We start from the raw sequence: 9,825 nt of genomic DNA, 5'->3' as shown, positions 1-9,825 counted from the left end.
CTCATTACCAAACATCCATCCACTACACCCATTACATCCACTCATTACCAAACACTCACCCACTACACCCATTACATCCACTAATTACCAAACATTCACCCACTACATCCATTACATCCACTCATTACCACAACATACACCACTACCACCTTAATTAGATGGTGGTCATCTCCTTAGCCTATAAATACATCCACCCTTCACCATACCAAGGAATGAGGAAGGGAGAAAAAGATCCATCAAAAGACACTACATTCACATCTCACAACTCCATACACTTACACTTTCATTCCTTGGCTGGGAGAACACAATCCACCTATCCACCCTTCACCATAACTCACCTATATCCATCCACCACCATAATTTACCACTCATCCATCAAACCACACCTTGTGCCGCAACAAAGAGAAGAAGGAGGACCCTTGGACGTGCTTGCCATTCAAGTTGGATTGTTGGAGCGTTTTTAGGTGTTTTCATTCTTTTGTTTTCAATGTCTAAATTTGTGGGAATGATGATTTTTAACATGTCATGTGCATTGGAAATCCCTGAGGCAAATGTTGGAAGGTTAGGTTGTGTTTTGTTTGTTTTGTTTCGTTTTGTTTCTTTTGTTTTGCTCGAGGACTAGCAAAAGCTAAGTGTGGGGGAATTTGATAGGAGCATATTTATACAACTTAGTTAGCTTGTATCTTGGCATTTACTTAGTTTAATTCTAGTTATTTTAGTACTTTAAGCTACTTTCGTGTGTTTGTAGGTTCAAATAACAAAGTTAGCAACAAAGTGCTATTTGGAGCATTTTGGAGCATTTTTGGGCCAAGATTGGATAGTGCAAGCATGGAGACATGAGGATGGACGTTTTTGAAGATTTGAAGGCTAGAAATCAGCATGTGTGTGTGCAAGTGTGTTGACCTACAACTACAAACATCCATCCACTACACCCATTACATCCACTCATTACCAAACATCCATCCACTGCACCCACTACATCCACTCATTACCAAACACTCACCCACTACACCCATTACATCTACTCATTACCACAACACTCACCCACTACACCCATTACATCCACTCATTACTAAACATCCATCCACTACACCCATTACATCCACTCATTACCAAACACTCACCCACTACACCCATTACATCCACTCATTACCAAACATTCACCCACTACATCCATTACATCCACTCATTACCACAACATACACCACTACCACCTTAATTAGATGGTGGTCATCTCCCTAGCCTATAAATACATCCACCCTTCACCATAACAAGGAGAAGGGAGAAAAAGATCCATCAAAAGACACTACATTCACATCTCACAACTCCATACACTTACACTTTCATTCCTTGGCCGAGAGAACACAATCCACCCATCCACCCTTCACCATAACTGACCTATATCCATCCACCACCATAATTTACCATTCATACACATCCTAAACACTTGTGCTGCAACAAAGAGAAGAAGGATGACCCTTGGACGTGCTTTCATACGCATATTAGGTGTTTTCATTCTTTTATTTGCAATGTCTAAATTTGTTTATCTTTGCTTTGTGAGTATGAGGAACTAAACCCCCCTTAGCTAGGGGGGAATTCGAAACCATGTTCATGCTTGCAATATGATTTGATTACTTTCAGTTGTGATTCATAAGTTGTGAATTCAATTTACTTATCCATTTGAATTAAAACTGATTTGTGTATGTTGGTTGAGAGTGCACGCTTAATTTTCATGCATAAAACTGATGCTAGGATATAAGGGAGCTTCACCTAATCTTTATGAACTTATATTCACAAGTAGTGAAGGTTGCTCGTCACAACCGTGTTAAGTAAATTCTTGGCATAAGTTTCATGCAATTCATAGTTACAAGTGTTTGGTCAATGCTTATGATTTTCATAGAACTTAATGATTCTTGCTTGTATCTCTATTATGCAATTCATGTAGGGGACTTGTGGGGAATGCTTTGGGTTGTTGTATGCAATCATCCAATTCAATGAAATTAGGAAAATTTGAGGGTTAATTAGTGCAATTCACAGTTAATTTGGGGCGTTGAGAATTCATAGTTTATTGAAAAGCAATTGGAAATCGTTTTGTTTGCAAGTGTGTCATGTGTGGAGAAGAACCTCCTAGCTAGCCTTCCATCCATTCAATTTACTCAAATTCGTGCAGATTTCATTTGTTCTTTAATTTACTTGTTTTGTTTTCAAATTCATCAAAACCAAAACCCCCTTTACCTTGTTAAGTCATATTAGTTAGAAACTGATTTAGTTTGTGCTTTTAAGTATTTCGAACCAAGTTGAAACCAAAATTCTTCCAAAAGTGTGTTTAGAGTCCAAATCTGCCCAGTTTGTGTTTTTAGGCAGATTTGAGTGTTTTTAGCTTGTTTTGAGTTCTTTGAGTTTGTTTTGAATTCTTTGAGTCTAGTTTAGTGTTTTAAACTTAATTTTACATTTTTAAGTCAGTTTCAAGTGTTTTAGCAATCCCTCCTAATCCCCGGCCTAGAACTATCCCTACTTACATTCTTTACTAAAATTTACAACAAGAGGGTTTAATTTATGTGTTAAGATAATTTTCGCATCAAATTTTGGCGCCGTTGCCGGGGATTAGCAACTTTGCTAATCCCCCGTTGTTTCTTTTTCATGTTTTTTTGTTTTAGTTACTGACTTTGTTTCTATTTGTGTCTTTTATTTTTACTTATGATATTTGATTTAGTTTTGTTTCCTTGATTTCAAGTACTAGAGAAGTAAGACATGGATTTTGCTACCATTCAAGCTCAATTGGCGAAACTTACTTCTCAATTGTCACAATATGCCGAAAGGACCACAATGAAAAGTGTCCCTACAGATGGTGTGTCCTATGGGCAAGGATATCCAACTCATTAATGTTCTCAATTCGCTGCGAATGAAGATGCTTGGGGTTATCAAGGCCATAGCCAATCAGGGGACAACATGTTTTCCAACGCTTACAATTCGGATTGGAGAGATTATTTAGATTACATGTGTGGAGAACCGCAACAATTCCAACAAGATGGATATTGGCAGCAAGAAGAGGAGTTCTATCACTGGCCATATGAACCATCACAGCCACCACAACAATCTGCCCAATTCAATTCAGGTACATCTTTGGATAATGATATGTTTAATAAGTTACTCACCTCTTTGAACTAGGATGTAGAAAACCGAAACAAAGAGGTGAAAAATCAAGCCAAGAAGATGGGCGAATTGGAAAAGCAATTTGGGCAAATTATGGAGTTCACGGCACAAATTCAAGAGCAAAGTGAATTCTCCAACTTAATTGTTGAAAATTTGAAGAAAGATTTTGAAATCCATGATGCTATCACTTTGGGAAGTGCTATGGAGGTTGGAGGTGAACCCAAGACATCCAAACCAAGCCAAAACATGGATGAACAGCTGCTGCTCGAAGAGGAGGAGAGTAACAAGGCCACGGCAAGGAAAGAACCACCCTTGCCGTAGCCCCATATGCCATCTATGTCGTCCACTACAACCAAGGTAAGCCTAAATTCAATTTGTCCTGACCCCGTTTCACCAAATGTCCTTATTCCTTGCAGGATCATGCAATCTAAGGAAGAAGAGGGTGAGAAAGGCATCTTCGAAACCTTTCCAACGAATCAAGAGCAAGAAGTGGATAGGGAATGTCTAGAATTCATCAAAGAAGATACACTTGAGACGAAAATTCCCAAAGAAGTTGGATTTTATGACACGGGACAAGTCATAACACTCAAAACACCAAATCTGGCCAAGTCCCATATCCCTGCAACCTTCAAAGATGTGGTGTTCGTAATTGAGTTTGTGTTGGAGCAAGCAAGTAAGCCATCTTCTCCAACTTCGATTTTATTATATACTAACTTGCTGATTTTGATGATTCAGGCACCTACACTAGTATGTAAACCATTGCCGGATCACATCAAGTATCACCGTCCATTCAAGGATCAATTCCATGCTATGGGCCCTATCCAAGTTTAGAAGGAAGTATCGTCCGGCTGGAAGACGTTAAAGCAAGCGCTTCTTGGGAGTCAACCCATGTATTCAAATAAGGAAGATTTTTGAATTGTTCCACAATCAGTTTTGCGTTTCTAAAAACCTTCCCTTTTTCTATAGTTTTGTTTTGCCATGATTGTCATTTTTATTTGTTGATTGTTTAATTGTTTTTGGTGTGGGTTTATTTTTTTTGAAACACTGACAGTTATGCAAGGTATTTTTACATTCATAAAAAAGAAAGGAACATTAAGCAGATAAATACAAGAGGGAGCCTTCACAAAAGCTGCTTAGGAGAAATCTCAATAGTCGGCGGAGCCTCAGCAGTCGGCGGAGCCCCAGAAGGAGGAGGCATCATAGGTTGATCATTTGGAGCTTCATTACGCTGTACAGCCCCAGAAGACGAAGGCAAATGTTGTTGGAACAAACCCACAAACCTCTGATGATCAAGTAAAATCTGACCATCAGATTCCTACATCTGGTCAATCTTCATCTTCATGTTTGTAGCATAGTTATGTGCGAGCTTGTGCACCTGTTTATTCTCATGCTTGAGCCATCTAATCTCCTGTTTGAGACTCATCACTTCAGCCGCCAACGATTCAACTTGACGGGTTCGAGCAAATAGGCGTTGGGCCATGTTAGACACAGAACTCGCACACTCCACACTAAGAGCTAGAGAATCCTTAACAGCAAGCTCATCAGACCGTTTGGAAAGCAGTCTATTATCTTTAGGAGTGACAAGGTTCCGGGCTACCACCGCAGCAGTCATGTTATTCTTCATCACCGAATCCCCAACAATAAGAGGACCAGTAGGGGATATGAAGGATGGGCGCCATATGTTGTCTGGAGAAGGCATGGCAGCCTCTTCACCAAGGTTCAAGTCAAAACGACGGTCAGAAGGGCCAGACATTTTCAAAAGGTGTCGAAGAAAAAAGAGGCTGGACAAGTCAAGATATTAGAAGTGCAAGAAGAGAGTTTCTACAAGCGCAAATTCAAGTGTGCTTTGAAATGAACTGCTTGCCTCTATAAAAATCAACACTCGACGGGATTTCAGATATCGAAGAGGTGAGCTCAGAATTCAAAGAGGCCAATTCAAAAATCGAAAAGGTGCTAGCTCTCTCAAAAGTTGGGCTTGCTCAGAAACCACGGGCCATCCTCTGTTCCAGATTTGTCCGCACTCATCACATGCAACCTCTGGACTCGACGGAGCTCAGAACTCGAAGAGCCAAGCTCAAAAATCGGAGAGCCATCTGCTTTTCCAGACGTGTCAGCATCTCTCACATGCACGCTCAGCTTTGCGGAAATCACGGGCAGTTTGTCGAAGCGCCGATTCCAGATATCGAAGAGGCAGCTGCTTTATCCAAACGTGTTAGCATATGTCCCATGCACGCTCAGCTTTGCGGAAATCACGGGCAATCTGTCGAAGATTTCTGGTGAAGTAGAAAACACGTGAAGTTTACTGTTCAATCATCTAACGGTTGCCGACAAGAGTGAAAGAATAGTACCGGTTATTATTTCCTATAAATGTCGACCTTCACCCTCCATAGCAAAGCAGACATACATAACCTTCCGTCATCTCCGAGAATGCCTTCCCAACGAAGCCTCTCGAGTCACTCAGTGTTCCTTATTCCTTGGGGTACCTCTGCAAACAACTCATCCAAAGCAAAAGTATTTCATATCATGAAGGTTGAAAGCAAGAGTATCTTATATCATGCTTTCTCCCTGTCCTTCTCATTGTCGTTGTTTTGAGACAAGGAGAAAAAGAGCAATCAGTCAGCACTTGGTATCAATCTTCCGATCTGGAACCGACTGCCTGGAACTCCTTCTTAATTGCTTACCTAGCCTTGCTCTCGAGTACTCATCTTCATCATTTTATGCTTCCTCTTCGTCTACCACATCTGCCTAGGGAACAGATAAGAGAAGTGAAAATGATACCTCGAAGCATGTGGAGACAATGTGCCAATTCATCCTCAGCTAGGGACAAGGAGAAAGAAAGCAAGAAGTGGGCACTTGGAAAGATTGAAGAAAGAAACAGACCAACACCTTAACCTTGTGCCTGCCTGCCGTGCAGAAGAAACAAGCAGAGAAGAATGCAGACTGCACAATCAAATCAACCCAGCAGAAGGAGTCTGATTTGAAGCCAATGAACTCTGATATTCCTCGCTCAGAATTCCAAACCAGTTCGAGATCAAAGCTGTGGAAGGTCAACAAGATCATCTATCTCCAAAACCAGATTTGCGTTCTTAAACTTTACTCTGTCTGTTTTTTTTTTTTTTTACTTTGCTATACTTGTCATGTTTATTCGTTGTTTGTTTATTTGCTTGTTTTTGTGTGAGTTTATGCTTAAAACATTGAGCACAATGTTTGATTTAAGTGTGGGGGGTTAACCATTGTTTTGCATGAAATTCGTAGGAGTTTATCACCCATTACTTCTAGTGTTGTTCCTTGCTGTTTTAAGTGTTTTTAAGCTGTTTTGCAGTGTTTCAGTGTGTTTTGACATAAAAATCCGAAAATCTCATAAAAATTTGAAAAATTGTTTTGAAAAACCTAAAAAGAGTTGTTTTTGTATGTTTATTTGTGTCTTAGGGTACCTTCCAACACAATAATGAGGATTTGGTTTTTAATTACATGATTGTTAAAGAGAGTCATAAACATGGAGGAAAATTTGATTTACTCTTTGGTGTATGCTTGGTTGTGGTTATAATTTATGAATTCATATGCAATCATAAAGGAAAAATCAGTTTTTGTAACATGCTTGAAAGAAGGAACTCAAATGAACGCTACAACCTTGTGAGACTTGAGCCTAAACGTTTATTTGGAGAGTTAATAATTTGTGCATCATTGTTTTCTAAAGTCGTTGCATGATCTCATTATTCTTTGCTTGGTTGCTACTTAGAAGGCGTTTCATCATTTATTTCCAAATGCTAGAACTCATGCCTATTTCATTCAAAGCATGCTATTGATTTGCATAACACATATTCAAGATGAAATTGTGTAATGACCACCAAAGCCAAATTGCCGTGCCCCTATTTCATTATGTGTTTAAGTTTAACCCCGTTGAGCTTTGTTAAGCCTATGTTCTTTGTTAACCCACACTATCCTTACCTACCCTAGTGTTAGGACCATCCATACCCTTGTTCTTGAAGCATAGTAAATCATGACTTAAAATGAACTCCTTTTTTATCAATGTATTGCAGAAAGCAAGTGTGGGGGAAGTGATTCTTGTGTGTGTGTGTGTGCCAAAGTCCTTAATAAGGCACAGGTACAAAAAAAACAGAATTGAAAAAAAAAGGTATGAAAAAGAGCTCTAAAGTGTTGTTTGTTAAAGAAAGGGTTCAAAACATTGAATTCGGCCCTAAGTGTTGCATAAATCTTCCTTTTGTAATTAAAAGTTGATTCTGCATTCTAAAGTGATTTCCAAGTGTCTATTTCATTGCTTTGCTTGCTATCGCTTTAAGAACGTTTGTTATTCCTATCCTTTCTTTGTCAGCCATTACCCCCAAGCCTTGTTACGACCCTTGACTTCAATCTTGAGTGTTGTGTGTTTCAATTTGTGGAGTTCGAAATTGGTATGAGCATATGGTGTCACTGGTTCTCGCATCTAAGTAGTAGCATTCCATTCATGAGATCATATCTAAACATGCTTAATAACTCCAAAAAATTGCTTTCTTTGTTATAACATATGTGAGTCATAATCTTTCGTGTTTACATCAATCTTCTCACATATACTAGTGTAGGGTGTGTAGTCAGAAAATGTGTGTGAAAATAGAGAGTATCTTGTAAGGAATTGAGCAAATTCTCTAAGGCATGTTACTACATTCAAAACATTGTTTTAATTGGTTAATTGTGAACTAGTAAGTAGTGACTGTGATTAAGTTTGTGCTCAAGTGTGAAGATAACCAAAATTTGTGGGAATGATGATTTTTAACATGTCATGTGCATTGGAAATCCCTGAGGCAAATGTTGGAAGGTTAGGTTGTGTTTTGTTTGTTTTGTTTCGTTTTGTTTCTTTTGTTTTGCTCGAGGACTAGCAAAAGCTAAGTGTGGGGGAATTTGATAGGAGCATATTTATGCAACTTAGTTAGCTTGTTTCTTGGCATTTACTTAGTTTCATTCTAGTTATTTTAGTACTTTAAGCTACTTTCGTGTGTTTGTAGGTTCAAATAACAAAGTTAGCAACAAAGTGCTATTTGGAGCATTTTGGAGCATTTTTGGGCCAAGATTGGATAGTGCAAGCATGGAGACATGAGGATAGACGTTTTTTAAGATTTGAAGGCTAGAAATCAGCATGTGTGTGTGCAAGTGTGTTGACCTACAACTACAAACATCCATCCACTACACCCATTACATCCACTCATTACCAAACATCCATCCACTACACCCACTACATCCACTCGTTACCAAACATCCATCCACTACACACACTACATCCACTCGTTACCAAACATCCATCCACTACACACACTACATCCACTCATTACCAAACATCCATCCACTACACCCACTACATCCACTCATTACCAAACATCCATCCACTCACCCACTACATCCACTCATTACCAAACACTCACCCACTACACCCATTACATCTACTCATTACCACAACACTCACCCACTACACCCATTACATCTACTCATTACCAAACATCCATCCACTACACCCATTACATCCACTCATTACCAAACACTCACCCACTACACCCATTACATCTACTCATTACCAAACATTCACCCACTACATCCATTACATCCACTCATTACCACAGCATACACCACTACCACCTTAATTAGATGGTGGTCCTCTCCCTAGCCTATAAATACATCCACCCTTCACCATAACAAGGAAAATGGAGAAAAAGATCCATCAAAAGACACTACATTCACATCTCACAACTCCATACACTTACACTTTCATTCCTTGGCCGAGAGAACATAATCCACCCATCCACCCTTCACCATAACTGACCTATATCCATCCACCACCATAATTTACCATTCATACACATCCTAGACACTTGTGCCGCAACAAAGAGAAGAAGGAGGACCCTTGGACGTGTTTGCCATTCAAGTTGGATTGTTGGAGTGTTTTTAGGTGTTTTCATTCTTTTATTTGCAATGTCTAAATTTGTTTATCTTTGCTTTGTGAGTATGAGGAACTAAACCCCCCTTAGCTAGGGGGGAATTCGAAACCATGTTCATGCTTGCAATATGATTTGATTACTTTTAGTTGTGATTCATAAGTTGTGAATTCAATTTACTTATCCATTTGAATTAAAACTGATTTGTGTATGTTGGTTGAGAGTGCACGCTTAATTTTCATGCATAAATCTGATGCTAGGATATAAGGGAGTTTCACCTAATTGTTATGAACTTATATTCACAAGTAGTGAAGGTTGCTCGTCACAACCGTGTTAAGTAAATTCTTGGCATAAGTTTCATGCAATTCATAGTTACAAGTGTTTGGTCAATGCTTATGATTTTCATAGAACTTAATGATTTTTGATTGTATCTTTATTGTGCTGTTCACGTAAAGAACTTTTGAAGAATGCTTGAATTGTTGTATGCGTTTTCCCATCCAATTCAATAACTTAAGGAGAACTTGAAGGTTAATTTAAGCGGACTTAATTAACCTGGGGTGTTGAGTTTCATGATTGATCGAAAGAACAACTGAAAATTGGTTTATGTGCAAGTATGTCATGTGTGAAGAAGAACCTCCTAGCTAGCCTTCCATCCATTCAATTTACTCAAATTCGTGCAGATTTCATTAGTTCTTTAATTTACTTGTTTTGTTTTCAAATTCGTCAAAACCAAAACCCCTTTTACTTTAAA

At 38.9% G+C, this 9,825-nt stretch overlaps 1 long non-coding RNA gene across 2 annotated transcripts; it reads left to right on the top strand.

Annotated features, from left to right (window-relative positions):
• The first annotated feature begins 326 nt into the window (after window positions 1-326).
• On the top strand, window positions 327-9,284 carry LOC126604547 (uncharacterized). Of its 2 annotated transcripts, none has more exons than XR_007616683.1 (2): window positions 327-464; window positions 9,089-9,284. It is a non-coding gene; the product is annotated as an uncharacterized LOC126604547 (long non-coding RNA). The 2 variants fall into 2 exon arrangements; XR_007616682.1 differs by lacking the exon at window positions 9,089-9,284 and adding an exon at window positions 1,507-1,703.
• Window positions 9,285-9,825: the final 541 nt, after the last annotated feature.

This window comes from Malus sylvestris, chromosome 15, assembly GCF_916048215.2.
Source record: "Malus sylvestris chromosome 15, drMalSylv7.2, whole genome shotgun sequence".
In the NCBI taxonomy this organism is placed as follows: domain Eukaryota; kingdom Viridiplantae; phylum Streptophyta; class Magnoliopsida; order Rosales; family Rosaceae; genus Malus; species Malus sylvestris.
This window is presented reverse-complemented; position numbering and strand designations above follow the sequence as displayed.